Here is a 20,984-nt window from a genome sequence, read left to right as displayed (position 1 = left end):
TATAAAACACAATAGCACGTCCAATTCCCCATCCCCCCAACACACACACATAATGGTATCGCTGTTTCCCAGATACGTATGTAGAGTAGTGAAAAGAGTCTGCGATTGGAGACAGCAGAGCAAGGTCTGGTCCTGACGTTCCCATGTAGTGCTGGTGACCTTGGGAAGTCATTCATTCATTCATTCATTCATTCATTCATTCATTCAGCATTTATTCCAAATCTCCTTGTGTCATCCTATGACCCCTGCAAAATGTTAACAATACCCACCCTCATTGCTTTTCAGGACTGTTTAAAGGAGCTAATGAAATCATACTGTGACACTTCAAGGTAAACTCGATAGGAATGTTATGTTGTTATTAATCACCAAAAAGATACAATTGCAGGGTTGTGAGATGAAGGCTCAAACCATAGCACTTGATGTATCAACCTGTTTGAGAAAAACACCTATTCCAGGCCCTCCCGTGCCGTGCCATGCACTCAAGCTGGACTTGGCTCGGACACCTTTCTCTTCAACCTTGTCTTCGGATCCCCTGTTCTTTATCCAAGACGCTGGTCGAAAACCTCCTCTTCCACAGTCCTTCTTGCTCTTGGGATTTCATTTCTCCCTCTCTCATGTCTCTTTCTCTGTTTTGGAGATTTCCGTGTTCCACCTGTGAACTATTGCGATTTATTTCCAGATAGAGCCCTGTTGTTGTGGAAAGCGGGTTTTTGGTTTTCACCACAGGAAGGAAGTCAAGGACACACTGAATAAACCAAGAAAGCAGTGAATTTATCAAAAGAAAAGAGGATAGTGCACCCCCGCAATGGTGGGAGTGGGCAGGCCAGAAGAGCAACTGCGCCATAGAATAAAGAGGCTTAGGCATTTACTAGCATGAGGGCACAACATATTTAAGATTTAGGGGTGACATTATAGGTAGTCCCAGGCTGGTCTTTGCTGACCACTCCTTCCTGTGGGGAGGAGGGATTTTTGTCCTTATTTGGCTCAGGTCAGAAGTGTCATGGTGGCACAAGGGGTGGAGATTTTCCCTGCCCATAATGCTGATAATATTATAATCCATTACAACAAACTAAAGTTCACCTTGAGTGACAAGATGGCATCCTGGGTCTGCTCTCAGCCACTGAAGTCTAGTTCTGGCCGGTCTGGTAGCTGCACCTTTTCTTAAGAATGACCTCATCTCCTCCTTCCTTTGTCTCCCCTTACCTCTTCCTTCCTCGCCCTTTTCTCCCCATGGCCCTATTCTTTCTGCCTACGGTAACATGGTTCCTAGACAGACAGTAGTGTTTTTGTGAGAGGTGAATGTGTTCTCTTCCAGGAACCCTGCCTCTGCCCCTTTAGCTCATGTGACCTTGGTCAGGTGTATTGTCTTCTCCAAGCCTCAGTTTCCTCCTCTGTACAACCTGCCTACCCTTGATGACTGTTGTGAAGATAAAATGAAATACCATATGTCAAGGGCCTAACACAGCACACCTTGTGTTTAATGGGCTGGCTTTCAGTAGATGTCTTTTGAATGAAATCGAACGTCATGCATACTTTGTTGGGCCCTTCTAACACGTGGGAGGTGGCCACTTACTATGTGCCAATGAGGAATCTTGGGATGATCCCCACCCCGTAATATTTTCCCCACCCAGGATTTGGTACCTGAAATGTCACCAGAAAAGTTAATTCCTCCTTCCTCCTCAGATGCACTCCTTTATGTTTCAGTACCACTGGGAGAGGCAAAGCAATCCACTCTACCTTCCAGAGTCCTGGATGATGGCAGCATTGACTGCCAAGGAAAAAGGTGGACATGGTCACAGGGAAGGAGGAGTCTGAAGTGAGATTTGGCCTGGGACTGATCTTGCTTAATGTAACATGTTTATTTAAATCGAATATAACGTATTTATTTAAAGCCCAAAATTTTAGGATCCTGTGTGTTGTTGTTTTTTCCAGACACCAGTTTTCCAACAACTGGGTGTCCAACAATTCAGTTCAATTCTGACACTAACTACTTAGAGGTAGCGGAGACCCCACAGATTGAGGGCTCAGTTTCACAATACTGTCCCACTTCAGATGCCAGCCACGGGTGGGGCCCCCAGGCTATCCACACCTATTCTCTGCAGACTATAAATTCTGGGGTTCCCATGATTCCTCCTCAAGTTTGATCATTTGCTAGAATTACTCACAGAACTCAGGTAAGCAATTTACTTATTATTGCTGGTTTATTAGAAAGAATGCAACTCAGGAACAGTCAAATGGAAGAGAAACAGAGGAGAGAGGGAGTAGCACAGAGCTTCTATGCCCTCTCTGGGCGAGCCACTTTCCCAGCATCTCAACGTGTTCACCAACCTGAAAACTCTCCAAACCCCATAATTTAGGGGTTTTTATTGAGGTTTCATTCTGTAGACATGATTAATGAAATCACTGGCCATGCATGATTGAACTCAATCTCCAGCCCCTCTCCCCTTCCCAGAAGGGAGAGTGGGGATGAAAGTTCCAACTCTCTTATCTTGAGGTTGGTTCCTCTGGTGACCAACCCTCATCCTGAAGTTACCTAGGGGCCCACCAAGAGTCACCTCATTAGCATAAATGTTGGTAGAGTTGAAAGCAGTTTCTTAAGAATAACAAAAGACACTCCAATCACTCAGGAAATGACAAGGGTTTTGGGAGCTCTGTGGCAGGAACAGAGGACAAAGACTACATATCTATATCTATATCTATAATTATACCACAGATTCTCTGATGTTGTTCGTCCCTAAATATCAGTTTTCGGAACTTGAGGGGGGAAGGTGAGGACAGGGACGTTCTGTATAAAGATGGTGTTTCACTTGCTCTGAGCCCTTAGGGTCCTTGAGTTGTTTCTTCCAAATCACAGTATGTCTTTGGAATGTGTCCATAGGGAAGTTCTCTAGGGAAGTTCTCTAGGGCTGCAGGCCCTTCGCTTCTTTTCTATGCTTTCCTTTCTTTCTGCTCTTTCAGCAGTCCTCAGTTTTAGTTTTTCCCCTCCCAGAGCTCCACCTGCCTCGGAGTGTGGTCAGCCTAGGGTCAATGCTTTCCTTTCTCCCCAGGTTGTCAGTGGGCCAGGGAGGGACTGCTTTCTGCTGGTCTTGACCACAACACTCAGTGGAACTCTAGGTGAGAACACGTCACACCTGCTTCCCTATTAGTACTTTAAAAATGAAGCCCAGACTCCTTACACTCCCATTCAGCCCCCCACCTCCCTTCTGGCCTTCTCTCTCCTCTGCTGTCCAGCCATAAGCCTTGCTCTTGGGTTGTTCAGCCTCCAAACACCCCCAGGGCGTTTCCACCTCTTGCCCCCTTTCCCTTCTCTCCAGGTCAGCTTCTCTACACACTTGTTCCTTCAGTCACGTCTGTTTGTTGAATGTGTCTTATCTGCCAGGTCTTGTGCTAGACATCAGGAGGGCTAGGAAGAAGGATGGTATAAGCTCTGCCTTCAAGGCTCTGACTCTTTGCCTCCTTTTTAACAACCGTCAGGCAGGTTCCAGGGCCTGTGAGGCACGCCGCAATTGCCCTTCTCCCAGCGCTCACCTATTTGGCACCTGCACTACTTCCTCGTTTTGACATCCTTCCAGGTTTCTGTGTCTCCCCACCTAGGTGCTTAAGCGGACTTCCTCCATTCACATCTGTGTACCGCAGGGCAGAACAACCCGGGTCCTATGATCTGGGGTGTCAGACGGATGAGAAAAAAGAATACGCACAACAGGTACTCAGGAGGGCCAATGCTGGGAAGGGAACAAACTATGCTGTGATGGGCTGTGGGCGTGCTAGTTTAAATGGGGTGTCAGAGGAGCCCCCACCTCTCCTACCCCGGAGGTCCCCCGAGGTCTGATGCTGTGTCATACAGAGCTATTTTTTGCATTGAAAGATGAAAGACCAATAATACATACTTGTTGAAAAATTTTAAGCTGTCCTTTGCTTTTATTTCTAGTTCTTTTTTTTTTTTGCTTTTTCTATTATTTTTATTTTTTAAAAATTTATTGGGGTGATAATTGTTAGTGAAATTACATAGATTTCAGGTGTACACTTCTGTATTACATCATCTATAAATCCCACTGTGTGTTCACCACCCAGAGTCAGTTTTCCTTCCATCACCATATATTTGATCCCCTATTTCTAGTTCTTATTAGAAATTATAGGCTTCACATAGAGAAGGGGTGTCAGAGGGATCACGTGGCTGGAAAGAACTTGCAGCCCAAGATGGAAGAGCTTGGATTATCCACCCCAGAGAATGGAGGGAGCTGAGGGAGGCGTCTCTCACTCACCCTTGTTGTGTCGTTGGAATTAACCACTGTTCCTTCGCAAAAGGTGAAGGAATTCACAGACTCAACCTGAAATGAGGAGAACAAGGAAAGTTTTACTGAAGGTCGGGCAGACAGAGACTGTCCGTGTTTAAAGAAGACAGCTGTCCTGGGTAGTAAGGAGAGAAACACCGGCGGTGGGGGAAGGGGTTGCAAGGGGCAGAGTCTTAGAAAACTGCACCTTACTTTAGGTTAGCTTTTTCTTCTATAGGAGAGGGTAGGTAAATTTCCTTACAGCAGGAGATGTGATATATACTCTGAGGGCATTTGATTGGCATATGTTGGTTATATAATTAGTTTTCTTTCTGTGCATGCTGTTACCCATTTCTTACAGAAAAACCCGCAGGGTAGGGGGCAAGCTTTAACGTTCATTTTATTTTCATTGTATTATAATGAGGCTAGAGTTCAAATAACGGACAGGTTCCAGCAGTTTGTGTAGGCATCAAGAACCAACTGTCTCTGGTTAGGGTCTTATCTGTTTTTTCTAAGGGTATTTGGACATCTTGATTTATTTCTAGGGGATGAGCCTGGGCAGTTCCTGGGGAGGGGATACAGGCCTGCACAGTCTTTCTTCAGGCTCACTTTTATTAACCCTTTTTCTGCCTCACCAACCCTCAGCCACCACCTGGCTCCACGTGCATGACATCCTTCTGCCCTGCTCTGTTCTGGTTCCACATGAACTTGTTGCTCTTGAAAAATGACTCAGTCGAGATGGCAGTGCCACTGTACCGACCAGTGTGAGTCTGTGCCTGTTGGAGGTGCTGGCTTGGAGTGTCGCCATCAGAACAGTGGTCCTTTTTATAGAGTGTTTTCTAAGCCAAGAGTTGTGCTGAGAGCTTTACACATATGACTCCTTTCACCCTCACTCCTCACAAGATCCTACAAGGTAGTGTGGATAAAAAAGGGGCCACATACTAGACATGATGAGCTCAGGGGAGGCCAGCATGGTGGCCCTACAAATTCGGAGACTGAAAGTAACCACAGAGAATGGTGTGAACATAACAATTCCTAACTAAGAGCAGATCATGGCGGGTAGTCACATCCTTGGCCGGTAGCTTCCTTGACAAAGGTCAATGTTTACCTTAAGTCAGCTTGTCTATTTGTCTTTTTTGCATCTAAGATAGCATCCTTGGAATGTCAGAGTACTTCCTTCTTCGGGACCCCTGAGGGCACAACCGACCAGCACCGGAGCAGAGAGACTATAGAACCCCTCACTGTTACCTTGTACCCGGAATACCATCTCTCTGTGCTGTAAAGTGTGAATTATTAACTATCCTGTACCCACCAAAGTAAAAGAAGTATGCGTCTCTCCGTTTTACTTTTTATCCAATCCCAGAGATTTCCCTGCTCTGCTTTCTCCCACCCCCTTAACTCTTTTGCTGTGTTAATTGATTTCAAGGTTTTTTTTCAAAATGTGTCAGAATTCCAAAAATAAACAAAAAGTTGATATTTTGACTATTTCATGCATTTAATAATAACAATTTGAGCTGCTTTGTGTATAAATGACATTCTTTTTATGTGTAAAAATTTCGGATATATTCACTCCGATATATCTGACCATCGCGGCAATTAATCTACTCCCAATGGATTTCCTGTGACCCTTCTTATGTGTCCTCCTTTGATTCTAATGTATAAAATAAGCTGCAAAACAGCCATTCTCCAGAGCATTTTCTTAATCTGTTGAGATTGTGCTTCCCGGCAATTGTCATCATTTTGGCTCACGTAAACTCATTTAAGTTCTCTTCAGGTGTGGACATTTCTTCCGCCAACAGTAGTAGTATCATGGGTCACCTGTGTTTGACACGGGAGAACGCTGAGGCTCTGCGAGGTTACAGAAGTGAGGCAGAACCAGATCCAAACTCAGATCTGTTGGACTCCAGAGTCCCTGGTCCTGATGACCAGGTCACCTTCTGCTATTTGGAATCCTTAGAAGGCTCTGGGTGGCCTTTCATATGGAGACGTAATTAAATTCTGTGGAATAACGGATGCTCTGAGGCCAAGCAGGTAATGTTAACTCTGGAAAAGGTGACTTGTCTGAGCATACGTAGCCATCTCAGTGCAGAGAGGTTCATCCGTGCCTCCATCCCCAATTCAACTGCCTTATAGTAACCTGCTCCATCAGGAGGGAACAGAGTATACAGAATAGTCAAAGCAGAGGCAACACACACTGATGCTACTGGTTAGTTCACCACTTCTAATAGCATCTGCTGCAGGCCCAGCCCTATTCCAGGTGCATCAGATGCAAACAATGATGCTGATGGGTTTGGCCCTGGCCTGTAGGGCTTAGGACAGAAGTTGAGAGAACCACTGATATGATTCAGTAGTAACACTGCAGAGAGGCCAAGGGGTAGACATGTTTATAGGACAATGTCTGTGAGCAGAGTATTCTTAATAGAAATTTCTGTAGAGGCAATGGGATGGAGGGAGCTGGTAGGGGTGCTGGTGATATGGGTGGTGTCTGGGCTGGGCTGATTTTATGGAGATGGGATTTCAGGAGTTGGGAGAGCTGAGTATGTGATGCACAGGAGATTCTAGGAGATAAATCTAAGGCAGCAGTAGGATCAACTCCTCAGCCCTTCATGCTCCTATAGAGAGGAAGAAGAAAGCAATTGCCTTGTTGGCAATCTAAATATGGCAGTAATAGGGATAATAGTAATTAGGATATCAAATGCTCTAGCCTCCAAAAATATGTAGAGTCCACTCACTGTTGGGAATTGACTTGCTATCTAACAGGAAAAGGAGCCAAGATGGTACCCCAGTAGTCAGGGTCCTACTTCAGTATCTCTACCGTATTGACCAGATAAGACTGTCAAGGAGTTATTTTAAAACTGAATGTAGGGTGGCCGTAGCTCAGTTGGTTAGAGCGGGAGCTTGGAACAACAGGGTTTCCGGTTCAATTCCCGCATGGGACGGTGGGCTGCACCCCTGCAAATAAAGATTGAAAATGGCATCTGGACTTGGAGCTGAGCTGCGCCCTCCACAACTAGATTGAAGGACAACGACTGGAACTGATGGGCCCTGGAGAAACACACTGTTCCCCAATAAAATTAAAAAACAACAGCAAAAACAAAAACTGAATGTATTAGTCCACATTAATTCATTCGTTCCAAGACTGACAGCTATGATCTTAGTAATTCTTTTCTCTTTTTCTCCTGAAAGAGCTTAGGCTCTTGTCACTATCGCACAGGCTCTCAAATTCCTTGAGGACTAAAGTAGCAGGGAAATATATGAATAAGTGAACGAATGAGCGAAATAACCTACATAGACACAATGTTTAGATGGTAGACATATGATCTCAGTTAATTTCACAGAGGCAGTTGGTGGTGGTGGCTGAGAAAGCAGGCTCTAGAGTTGGGCTGTCTGCGTGGTCATCTAGTCTTGCCACTTACTGACGTGTGACCTTGGGCAGGTCACTTTACGACTTTGTGTCTCATTTGCACTTTTGTCATTTGGGGCTAATAATACCACCAAACTCATAGGTTTGTTGAGAGGATTAAATAAATGAATCCATTTACATGCATAGTACAGTGCCTGGCACATAGGAGGCATTCAATGAAAGTTAGCTATTACTATACAATTATTTTATCAATTTACTTACGTAGTCCGGGATGGAAAACTCCCGTGCTCGTAGGCAGTCAGCATAAATGGGTGCACTGGGGGGAGCTGAAGGGCCTGATTTAAAAAGGGGAGACTGATTTTAAGGGCTGAGTGGCGCCAGCGCTGTGATTTTTCAGAATCTCCTCTTGGGGGGTGTCACCCCAGGTCCCCGCATGGCTCCTGAAAAGGTCAAGACTTTTAACATTTTCTTCCCAAGCCCTTATTTATTTACCTATTTATTGATTGATTGATTGATTTATCGAAACCCTGCTTTTAGAGAGCACAGCCTCTTGAGCAGCGAGGTTTGCTCGCAGCACCTCATCTTCCAGCCTTCGGAGGCCCTGCACCCCACCAAGTGGCGTGTGCCCATCTCACCTTCCCACCGGGTCCTGGTCCAGCACGTTTCCCCAGACCCTAGGCCTCCAGGAAGGGCCTCGAAAAGTCATAGAGTGCACCGGTGTGTCACCCTTCCCAAGGTGAACTGCCAGTCAGGGGAGTGACTCTGCAGAGGCGGAATCTGGGGCGTCTGCGACGCGCGCCGGGGCGGAGCGGGGTGTCCCTGGCCGACCCCGTCTCACCAGCAGGTGGCGGTCTATCCGCGAGGCCCGCCAGGTCCCATTCCAGAAACTTACGGGAGGTGGATGCCATCGCACGGGTGGCACGGCCGAGTCTCCCAGAGCCAAGCGGTGGGCGTCCGCGAAAAAGTGAGGAGAGAAGGCTGCGCACCCCTGATGGAGTGACTCAAGCATTCGGACACGACGAGCTTCATCCGGGAAGGCTTCAGGGAGGGTGAGTACTGAGCAGCGCCCGGGAAAGGGAGCGCCGTCCTTTTCTCAGGGCAGTGTCCTTGGCTTGCACTGACTGGCTTTCTGACCCTGGAGAAAGGTCTTTCTGGAACGGAGCTGCCCGATCAGCAGGAGGCAGCGCGGGAAAGAAGCCCGGGAAGCCAGCCGGTGCCCGCACGCCGGGCGCCCTGGAGTGAGAGGGGCGCCGGGTCCCTCCGCCAGGAGGCGCTGTGGGGCTTTCCATCGGCCTCCGTCTCCAGCCCCTAGAGGCTCTCGCCGCAGCGGCCGCTCTAGCTGACTCGGTGCGGGCTCGGTGGTTCCGGGCGGAAGTGAGGCGCCGAGCGGAACGGCCTCTGGTGACATTTTCTCCGGGCGGCGCGGACGAGTGAAGGGACTTGGCGGTGGAGGCTGCGGAGGCGGCGAGATTCCCTGTAGCCTCAGCGGGGCTCTGACCGCGACGCTCTGCTCGCCGCTGCGGCTCGTGCGGAGGAGGAGAAGGCGACGGGCGCCGTCGCGTCCCGAGTGACCGCGGCTGGGAGAGTCCCGGCCCGGGGGTCGGTGCGTGCCCCGACGGGGCGCGCGGAGCCGGCGCGGGGCGCAGGTGAGGCGGGAAGGGGCGCCGGGCCGCGGCCTGGCTGGGGCGCTCCGCGGGCCCCGGGCTGCTGCTCGCGGAGGGTCGGGGGGCGCGGGGGCGCTGCGGGCCGCGGGGAGGCTGTGCGCGCCGGGCGCGGGCGCGGGGACGGGCGGCGCGCGGGGTGACGCCGGTGCCCCTCCGTCCTCCGGCCCGGCCGGGGCCCCGTGGCCCCCGCACCGCTGGGACCCGGGCGCGGCCGCAGGGTGCGGGGCGCGCGGGGAGCGGCTCGGGCCCGGAGCCGCGGTCGGGACGGGGCGCTCCCAGCGCGGTCGGTCGCCGGCCGCCTCCGGTCGCGGGCGGGACGCGTGCAGCCTCCGCAGTGGCCGCGTCTGGCCGGGTGGTCAGCCTCACTCGGAAAGCCGGCGAGGAGGCGGACGGACGCACGCCCGCGCCCGGGTCGCCGGCGTCGCGGACTCTCCCGGCCCGGCCCCTCGGCCCCTCGGCCCCCGCGGCGCCGCGGCCGCGTGTGTGTCGTGGGAGCGGCCGCCCCGACGCGACCGCGGTGGAGCCGCCGAGCCGCGTGGCCGCGCGCTGGCCCTGCTCGCCGGAGCCTCGGCCCTTGCTGAGCCCCGTCTAGCAGGCCGCGAGGCCCGCCGAGCGTGCGGGGTCGGGCCGCCCCGCGTTCCGGGCGCCCCCGGCGGCCTGGCGTCGGCGGCACGTGCTGCCCCCGCTCGGAGCCGCTCCGCTTCTCCCGGGCGCTTTGAGGCCGCGCTCTGTTAACTTTTCAGTGTCGCCTTGCTGCTGCTGGCAGCCTGGATTCCTCCCGCAAGCAACGCCTTTTGGTCTAACAAGCATGTTTAGAGGCCTCCACTGGGTGGTTACGACCTGATGTCCTGGGGAGCCACAAAGCGAACCGACTTTCGGTAGGAAGTGTACTATTTTGGCGCAGGAAGCTGCCTAATGCGATGCCTAGTTGAGTGCTATCTGCTCAGTACATACACAGTTGTGAATTCAACTTGAATTGAGAAAACTAGGATGGAATCGACTGTATTGATCGGTGTGCTCCTTTAAAAAGAGCCTCCGTGAAATTTCATGCAGTTCCATTAAATGAGAATTGAAAATGTTTTTAGACATTTCTAGACCAGGTTCCTTCAGACTGCTCCTAAATACCACTTGCAATCTTAACGCTTCAAACCATGTCTTCTTTGTAATGTTAAGATATAGGTGTAAACTTCGCAAACACTACGAAAGGCAGGGAGAAACTTCAAGGTGGTTATACCTAGGCATCAGCTAAATGTGATTGCTTAATGGAAAAGTTTTGTTTCCTGACATCTTTTTGTGAAAAAGGGGACGGACTAGGTTTTGGAACTACAAACTTGTTCCCTTGTTAGCACCATATTAAGTTCACAGTGTAGACATTCCTCACTAATTCAGTTTATATTCTTAAATGCGTTTATGAAAGAGCAAGTGTCATAATACTTTGTTTTATAGTCTTCATGATTTATCCAAGACCCATATATTAAGATAGGTTCAGCTTTAGATTCTAATTTAATGCAGTTCTGTTAGAACTTAGTGCTCAATGTATGTCCTTCAAAGGTTTCTATTTTTATTGATACCTTAAGTCTCCTTACTGTATGAGGAGTAACTTTTGGGGGCTTCTGTAGTCACTCATTATTCAAGGGGTTCTTTGGCTGGGATCTTCAATCTTACGGTTTTGTTTTGGTGTATGCATGAGTAGACTTGATGTATGGGTAATAAGGATTTTTTTTTTTTTTTAAGTTTGGAACTGTTATGCATTAGAGACCCAAACTCTACCTTTGTAACTTTGGTAAATCATCTTCGACCTTTGTAATTTTTCTGCATGTAACTAGGAACATATTTACTGAGTTGACAATACTTGAGAAAGCTTCTAAAAGATGAAAAATAACTATGATGTGCTTTCTTTTGAACCACACTGATTTCAGTATTCTCTATTATTTTATGAAAGAGTTTGGGGCCAAATGAAGTTTCTTGGGTAGCTGTAATTATAGGGTATAAATGAAATAGATGTATGAGTTAGTAACTGAGTAAAAAGCTATGAGACTATAGAAAGGGGTAAGAGCTATTGAGAAACCTTTGGGAAAATACAGACAACAAAACATTCAGGTGGAACCTCTTTATTCTCACCACACTAATTTGTTGATTGCTTACTGTGTGCCAGTAGAGCTCTCGTTGCTAGAGCTGTAGTGGTGAGTAAGATTGACAAATTTCCTGATGCCAAAGGAACTTACACATTTAAACCTGAGATTTGAGATGGATTTCCAGGTGGGCATTCCAGGCTCTTGAACAGCTTATGCAAAGTCATGAGTATCCCTGATCTCGAATGTTTAAGTGTGGCCAGTGCCTTGAGTTTACCGAGAGGATGTGTAGGGTAAGAGGAAGGTAGGGCCAAGTTGTGAAGGTACAGTATCTTAGTCTGCTAATGAGTTAGTTACTTTACTATGTCTTTTTTGGCGGGGGGCGGGACCTCAGGTGGAATATAAAAGATGAGATAGGCATTCCTTTTGAAATATTTTTCTTTAGCCTTCAGTTCAGTAACTAGAATTTTATTGATTTTATTTATTTTGGATTGATTCTTGATCATCAGACTAATTCCATAGTTATTCTTCTTTAGTTGTCAGTTCTAGTCTTAAATTTAAATTCGACTGTTGTCATGAAACTTTGAAATCCTTAGCCTTTATCTTTAATTGTGCCTACTTTCCTTACTTTTTCAGGACTCATGATTGAATTTAAGGGAAATAAACAGTATTTTCTGCTTCTGTGTGGGCAGCTTCTCTCAGCAGAAGTGGGGTTGATGATGTTCAGTCAGTTTTCACACGCAGCCTTCCCGTCTTTGGTAAAGAGAGGCGCAGGGTGAAACTAAAAAAGCATCTTGCTTGTTTTGTTCTCTTTTGTATTCCTAAACTGCTAGGGAGGAAATGTGTATGTTATATATATTTATCATAACATTAGTAGTAGCTGATAATGGTAAATATGATTTCTAAATTCTGTAAAATAACTCGGGTGATTCAGATTTGATGGTTGTCTTATTTAGGATTTGTGGCTTTAATTTACAGTGTTCAAATTTTGTTTATTCTCTTTCATGTCTTTATTCAAAACAGGGACCTCATTCCTCTTTGCTCAGATTCTGACTTGACTTTATTTAATTTTAAAACTACACGGGTGAGTATTTTCTAGTTAAGATTAATCAAAAGTAGAAACCTATCTGCAGAATTATTTGTATGTGGGGTGTTAATACCTGGTTAAATAGTAAATCCATTTACTGACCACTTAGGTGCCAGGTGGGGATGGATACGAAGATAAAAGAAATCATTTCTGCTCAAGGATTTCAAATGTAGCGAACCAGATGATTTCTAAGTTTCTTTCCTGTGGAGAAGAAAAGTACACTGTAGGAGAAAAGTAGACTGTATAACAAAACAACTATAGTATGGCGTTAGTCTTTTCCTTTATAAGATCACTTAAAATAAGGTATTGGAAAGTAGTATTTTTCTTAAATGGGTCGTTAAGCTTAAAAGAAATTGATTGGCGTCTTGAATGCTCTTTTTGTACTACCAGTTCATTTACAAAATACTTGTTACTCTGCCTGGAATTCAAGTCCATGTATTAGTAAATTAGTTTTGATTGTTTCAAGAGGAACAAAATTAAATCTGTTAAAACTTATATAAGCCGTTCCCATGAATGCGGATAAACTAGGATTGTGCGTAGGTAATCTAGAAATCAGAAGTTTTCATTAACGTGATTAACGTTAGGGAAACAAGATACTTACGGAAGGGATCACAAGTTGTTTTTCACTGAGTTGTCTGGTTTAAACAAATAGCTTTTATGATGTCCAGAGTCAGCATTTTGTTAGGTGCCTTATAATTAGAGAAAGGTATTGTTGGGGAGAGGGAAGTTGGGTGTGGACTAAAACTCTAGGAAAACAGGACTGTTTTCCTTTCTGCATTAAGAACAAAAACCTCATGTGGTTAAGATTTTAAGCAGTATCCTGTCTGCCTTAGTTTTAACCTAGATAGAAGCATAGTTTATTCTTAAATCAACATTTCATCATCAAGGGTTTCCCATTTTTTTCCGCTGCAATCCACTAAACAATTTGCTCTGAGCCTTAGGGCATGGATAGTGGATAGGTTTTTGGCAGTATGGATCTTGGGGACCTTAGGTCCTAGCATGTGGTAACTCATCTTTATGTGTCCTGTTTTCTGAAGGAGATAGACAATAGGAAGTGGCCAGAGCAGAAATCTTTAGATTAATTCTGATTTACACTGGTGGCACTTTTGAGTACTTAGATGGTTTCTCATTAGCCACGGTGCATTCTTTGCATTGGGTAACTTCCTTGGTTTCTTACTTGATGCCGGTGTATTCCCAGTCCTGGTGATGGGCCAGATGCATGTCAGTAGCGGTAGTATCTGCTACATGAAGTGATTTGAGCAGCCATTATCACTCTTGGCCTATTTATAGAGCTTATATCAGTGGAGAAAACCTTGGCTAGCAAGCAAGCAACGCTACTCTCTTCCCGTGGTTGCAATCTCACAATTTATATTTCAGTTCTGGGTAGGCCAGATAGTCAGCTGCATTAATTTTTAGAGTGCCTTTTTGGTATTCCATCCTTTTAGCACTCTAGTTTCTTAGTAAACTTCACTCTTGAAGGAAAAAAACAAAAACTGAAAAATAGCAATAATTTCTTAATATGATATTTGGTGTTCAGATTTCTCTATTATCTCGTAAATGCAGTTATTCAGATCAAGAGTCAAATAAGGTCTACATTGTTTTGTAATCTGTAGGTTCCCCTTCCATTTCTTTTCCCTGGCAAATTATTTGTTGAAGATACAGAAATTTTCCTGAAGTTTGAATTTGCCAGCTACATTCTTGTGGTGGTTTTAAACATGTTCCTCTGTCCCCTGGGTTTCTTATTAATTGATATTAGGTTTAGAGGCTTGATCAGATTCGGTTTCTATGAGGTATGTTCTCTCTTTCTTTGTTTTTCTTTTCTTTTTTTTTTTTTTTTACTTTGAGCAAAAATGCTTTATAGATGCTATTGAGTACTTCCATCAGGAGGCACGTAGTGTTTGGTTCTCTGTGATGTTAGCAGCTGTTGATGCTTATTGCTTAGCTCCATTAATTTATCACTCATAATTCCTCATTCTGAATGGCTTTCATCATTCCCAGTTCTGAGTCTTTTATACTGTATCTTGTTTATAGTGTCTTCAACCTCATCCTTTTGAGAGAGCTAAAGGAAGGGAAAGGAAGGGAAAAGTTGCTGTGGAGAAAAGGGCCATTTCCACTGTATTGTAATTCTGTAGTATATTTACTTTAATCGTCATCATTGGTTCCTGCAATATCCACGTTATCCATGCTATAACTTCTCAATGGAAAAACTAACCCCAAATCCTGACACATAATGGAAAGACGTCCTTAGACAGCAAAATTTGTTTTGCAGTATTAGTGCTTATTTGAGATAAGAGTGATGTTGTCATTAAATTAGTGCTTCTATGTAAAAATTAGAAAAGTGGTTAATTTTTCTATTTCAGAAGATTTGGGAACATCACTGTTAATAGACGTAATGGAATCTCTTCCTAGACCCGAACATCTGGAGAGAGGGGACTTCATTTTCTTTTTTAGTAAGATGCTCTCTACCTCTTCAGTTTTATAGTGTCTGGTTTTTGCTTCTTTATGCAGGAGTATGCCATGATTTTATAACACAGTATTCTAATATAAGGAAACAACTTTGCTAGGCTATTGACAGTTGTGTCAGTTTTTGCTTATGTTTTTATATGGAAAGGTAAAAGGAGAGTTACTCTATCAGAAATCTTGTTGATTCTTTATAGTGGAACACTTTTTTGCATACAAGTCAGTAGTGCTAAGTTTTAAGCAAACAAGGCATTTCATTAGTGGTCTTGGTGATTTTTAAAAATGATTTTCATCAATTCAACAAATATTTATTAAATATTGTGTGTTAGAAACTGAGTGAACTGAAGATGATTAACGTAATCCCTGCTTCCAAAGGAGATTGTAATATAATGAGTTTGAGGGGGGTGAGTGAAAACATTTACACAAATACCTTTTTTTTTTTCTCATAATGTGCTATTTCCCTCCTTCCCCACGTATGAGGCTAACTCTTAAGTTTTTGGACTTAAATTTTCTCAGCCATTGCTGTGTGTGTGTTTGCTTTTGTTTGCTTTAAAAATCATCCTCTTACAGCAGTGTATTTGTGTGTCACAGAAAAATCAGGTAGTAATCGTTAGATTCTAATTTTTTTGGATGATTGCTAGTATTGTGATAATTCCCCAACGTTAGATTGTCACAATATCTATTCTAATATCCAACTTGTCTAACTGTAGAGGCACTTTATAATTTTTCTGTGACAGTTGCCAACACCAGCAGGAAGTAGGCACACAATACTGTTTGAAAGCCCTGCTTCATTCTAGTTTTATCTTCATGGGTTGCAATTTGTCTTTTGGTTCTGGTCTCCTGTTCTTGTTTATATTTAAAAAACAAAGCCAAGCAAAACTTCAAAACACCTTACCTTTTTTTTTAAGTTTCTGCGTGTAGAGTAGCCAAAGTTTGACAGAGTTTAAGAGGGTAGTTTTAAAGACCTACAACTGATTGCCATGGATTTTGTTTTTTTAACCTTGGTCCCAGTGATTTACTTACTACTTTAGTTAGTTACTATGACTTTAAAAACTGAGTTAGCAATAGATGCAAGCTGTAATCTGTTTTCTATTATAACTGTCTCGGAGGCAGAAACTTCTAAGGTTAGCGACATTCCTGTTGGTGGTATCTGGACTTTTTTTTTTTTACAAGTCCCATCCATATAAGAAGTAGCTGTTTTTACAACAACTTGAAAAGCGGCCCGTTGCTTTGACATGTAGTGCTAGGGGAGTGCACCCTTTTTGACTCAGAGTCAGTAATAAACATGCCTGGTGGAATGTTTAAGCTGTAAGCCAGCTAACAATTTTTGGATTTTGAAGCTAAATCTATTAAAAAAATAACTTAAAAAAATGTGTTTATACTAGATTGTTGAGGCTATTTAAACTGCAACTCTCTTGCTTATTGATAACTCCTTCCCTTTTTATATGGCATAGTTTTTAACTTTCATTGATTAACCATTTGGTGTGCCTTGGGCATAATTTAAAGGAAGCACACTATGGAAAACTATAATCTTCTAATATAAAGATAACAAAGAAATGGTGGTTATGTGGTTTCTGTAAAATGAATCAAAACAACGGATGTTTTGTTTTTAGGGAAAATTATCAAAGGAGCAGTCTTGTTTACCTTCTTAAGTGTAAAATGTAAATATGCCTTGATTTATACAAAAGATGTGTTCCTGTAGATTTGTGGGCAAAACCCAATTTTAAATATCAAACTTCAAATACATTAGGAAAACTTATTTTAAAGGGGTCTGTTTCAAAATCTTATCTTTTAAATGTATAACCTAATTTAACTTTTGTAAAGATCCAGACGTTCAGAACTTTTATTTTGGTTAGAGAAGGCTGCTTGTGTAGCATGATTTAGTCTTAGGTTAAGAAGCAGGTTGGAAATTCAGAAACTGTTCTAAATATATCTGTCTTAATCTATCTAAATATATCTTGGCCACTGACCTACATATTCTTTTCTTAGAAATGGGGATTATACATTTCAGGTTAACTATGAGCAATAATTAATAAATAATTAAAATGTTCCGAAAACCTAAATAGAGTTGTTTAGATTCTGCGTATCTTTTAAATGACAGTTTTTAAAAAATCCTACAAATCTGTAATAAAAATTCATCAATTAAAAAAAATCACTAGTGACTAAAGCATTCTTTTAGTGGGTTTTTCAAATGAAATTGCCTATATCTTTTTGCTTTTTAAAATATCCCTTGAAACTGTCTGAAAACATTGAGGTCTTGGATAATTCATGGTTGGATGTTTATGCTGTGTCTAAAATTGATCAGCAGAGCCCCTTGGAGGCATTAGTTTTGCAGTACTGAGAGGCAAAGGCCGAGGTGTAATGCAGATTGTTCTCGTGTTGCCCTTTTCATGAAGTCAAGTAGAGCCATTAACTGGAGTGGTTTTCTGTATGCTGTGACCCGGGCTCCTATGAAAATGTTTATGCAGAAGATGACTGTACCATATATACACATATATATAGTAGCTCCATATGCATTTATTAAAAAGAAAAAATGAGATTTAATAGGTTCATTTAACTGTAAGAAGTCCACTGTGCAACTGGCCTGTGGCCTAGTTGGATCTAGGAACTCATTTGCTATCATCTGGGCATTATTTTTCTTTCTTTGTGTTCTGGCTCTGTACTGCTTTTCTTTGTGGCTTCATTTTCAGCAGGGCTTTCATCTCATGAGGTTAAAAGTTGGCCTCAAGCAGCTTCAAGTTAACAAATTTCCTCAGCATTAAAATACTACTACTATTGCTACGGCTACTGCTAGACTTTATTTTTTAGAGCAGTTTCAGGTTTGCAGAAACAGCAGAAAGTACAGAGAGTTTCTATATGCACCCCTCAGTTTTCTCCATTAACTTCTTACATTAGTTTGTTACATTTGTTACAATCGATGAGCTAATGTTGCTACAGTACTCAAGTCTCAGTTCACATTAGGGGGCACTTTTTGTGTTGAAAAACAAATACTGTGTTGAATAATACTGAATAACAGTTCTGTGGGTTTGACAAATACTATCCATTGTTACACTATCTGACTACATAGTTTCACTGCCCTACTTGACACCTTCCTTTCTTCGCCCCCATGTTTACTCAATGATCTCTCAGATTCATTCACATTTCTTTTTTGCCATTACCATCAGTCCAGAGCTACCATAATTTTTTTTGCCTTGCCTTCAAATTGTTATACTGACATTTTCTCTTGTCTTTTCCATCCAGTCTCCATTATGCAACCTGGGTGGTCTTTTTGAAGTACAAGTCAGCTAGCTTAAATCTATGAGGTGTGATCAAATAATACAGTGAATGTTTAAATTAAAAAATTATTACAATAAAAGGCATATTGCCATTAATCCCTCTCAAAATACTCACCCTCGCTTTGAATGCACTTATCCCATCGTTCTTGCCACTTTCTGAAGCAGTTCTGGAAGTCCTCTTTTGTGTCTTTAGTTGTGCTGTCACAGCTGCCTCGATGTCCTGAATCATTTTGACTTTGGGGAAGAGCCAGAGGTCGCATGGTGCAAGATCCAGTGAATAAGATGGATGAGGACACACTGTCATGTTTTTATTTGACAGAAACTGCTGTACAGAAGCATATTTTTTTATCACACCTCATATGTTTCCCTCCTTTCTTTGAAACAATGGGTTTCTATTAACTCCTCAGGGCCGCCTTCCTAGACGTCCTAGGTTGTGTTACAGTTTAATTCCTTTCATGGTGCCAACATATGTTCTCTCTACTGGATTTACCACATAAATACATTTCATATTTACTTGTGTGATTATTCACTTGTGTGTTTATCCGATTGTCTCTTACTCAGACTGTAAGCTTTATTGGGAAGGTACAGTATATTTTCCGGTGCCTGGCACAGGGAGCTGATACTAGGTATTCAGTGAGCGTGTTAAATGCATGAATGAATCCAGGTGACTTTGGTTGTAGAGAAGTGACGTGTTAATTCCGTGGTGGCTTAAAGAGAAGAGGAAGAGGAAAGAATTATAAAGATTTTTAAAATACTGTTTATTTATTTGACTTTGTGCTCATTGTGTATTAGGTGCTTTAAATGTATTACTCATTTCCTCCTAGCAGCGACTAAAGTTTTACAACGAAGGAAACCGAGGTTTAGAGAACGTCAATAATTAGTGGACCATAGCACTTCAAATGCCCTTTCTTCTCTAGCTTTAGGACTCGTGTTTTGTGAACTTTTGTTTTCATTTTTGAAAGATGTTGGATCACTGTATCTCATGGCTACCACCATATTGTGTTAGTGCTGAGAGTGGCATTGATGAAAACTGACTCACAGCAGTTTTTGTGTTTGCAGGATTATTGTCTTTGTTAAAATAGACCTTTCATCTAAATCTAATAATCTTTAAGTGATCTCAGATGAAACTTTGAAATCCCTTCTTGGATTTTGAGTCCAGTGCCTCTGACCTTTCTTGTTTCTTTTGATTTTCCTCATGTCTCTCGTTATAGAATATAGCTTTGAGATTTGTAGGAGCCCTTTTTTACTCTTATTTTTATTAATTGAAATTATTCTTACCTTTACAAGCCCAGTTAAATTGTTACCCTCTTTATATAGACACTGTTTTCTAGTTCTGATCTTGTGAATGTCTAGAGTTCTTTATATCTGCCGTAGTACTACTTACCCATTTCTGTCCTACTTACACTCATCCAAATTTGTGTGAGCTGCTTACTGTCTTTGACTGCCCTGGAACACTTAAATAGCAGGTCTTCAACATACTTGTTTTTGATTGTACTCTAGTGCGAGTACTGTGATTTATTCATTTTTGTAATCACAAACCTAGCATGTTGCCTGACACAATAGTTATTTGATTAAAAATATCTTCTGTCCTAGTCTGTCTTTTAAAAATAGTTTTAGTATTTTGAAGAGTTTAAGCAGAGGTACAAGATTAGATTTTCATTTTTAAATGAAAACAATTTGGGTTGCAATTGTAGTGATCAGGAGTGGATGTGGGGAGACCACTAATGTTTTAATGTAGTCTAGGCAGTGGGTATTGGTAGCTCGGACTAGGTAGGCAGTAGAGAAATGGAAAGACTTGAATGATATTTGGGTGGCCGGATTGATAGGACTTGGTGATGGAATGGGATTTGGGGCAGTATGGTTTTGGATATGGTAATGATACCAAATTAATTGCGCATTAATTGCTTGCTAGGGGCAGGACAGATTTGGCTATTTTAGCACCTTAAATTGGCAGTATCTTTGAGATACTGTAAATAGAATGTCAAGGAGACAGCTGATTGGGTTTGGAGATCTTTGGAAGAGCCTTTGGGATAGAGGTATGAATTTGGGCGCTAGGGATATGGATGATATTACCTTGAAGTAAAATAAAAGAGAGCCCAGGACTGAGCCGTGAAGAACTAAATTTAAAGAGATAAGAAGAGTCAACTAAGGAGATATAAGTTGGTTGAATTGGAAAGGAAGGGGGCAAAGCCAGAATAGTGTAATGGTATAGAAGTCCAAGGAAGGGTATTTTTGGGAAAGGGGAGGCATGATTAACAGTATTAGATACTGCTGGGAGGTAAGGAGTGAGGACTGAAAAACTCTTGGGTTTGGTGATGTGAGGTAATGTTAGTCTTAGCAAAACTTTAGGTGGAATAATAGGAATAGAAACTAGATTGCGTTGGGTTAAGCAGTGGAAGGTAAGGAACTAGAAGTGCTGACAGTTCTTAAAGTTTGGCAGTTGCAGTGAAAGTAGAGCAGGAAAGACGGATGCTTTTTGTTTTTGTCTTTTTTAAAGGAGAGACTTGGACATACTTTTTAAACTTTTCATTCTCTTGACAGTGTCTTTGGCAGAGCTGAAGTGTTTAATTTTAATAAAGTCTACTTACCATTTTTTTCTTTCGTGGATCATGCTTTTGGTGGTGTATGTGTATTTATAAACTCGTCGTCATACCTAAGTTCAGCTAAATTTTTATTTTTTTTCACCTAGAAGCTTTACAGTTTTTCATTTTACACGCATGTCCATAGCCACTTTGAGTTAATTTTTGTGAAAGGTGATAAGTAAGGTATATGTTTAGTTTACTTTTTTTTT

General features: G+C 43.0%; 1 protein-coding gene across 6 annotated transcripts in view; it reads left to right on the top strand.

The window, feature by feature from the left end:
- The first annotated feature begins 8,435 nt into the window (after window positions 1-8,435).
- The window catches only part of ARK2N (arkadia (RNF111) N-terminal like PKA signaling regulator 2N), a 66,131-nt gene continuing 53,582 nt past the window's right edge, over window positions 8,436-20,984 (top strand). For 2 of the 6 annotated variants that reach the window (XM_081078268.1, XM_081078270.1), the window contains exon 1: window positions 9,002-9,281. The gene's annotated coding sequence lies outside the window, so the exon portion shown is untranslated. Of the gene's footprint in view, window positions 8,685-9,000; window positions 9,282-20,984 lie in introns of those variants that run through there. The other 4 variants (XM_081078273.1, XM_081078271.1, XM_081078269.1 and 1 more) reach the window with 4 other exon arrangements.

Source organism: Rhinolophus hipposideros (assembly GCF_964194185.1).
Source record: "Rhinolophus hipposideros genome assembly, chromosome: 17".
Lineage (NCBI taxonomy): Eukaryota > Metazoa > Chordata > Mammalia > Chiroptera > Rhinolophidae > Rhinolophus > Rhinolophus hipposideros.
This window is presented reverse-complemented; position numbering and strand designations above follow the sequence as displayed.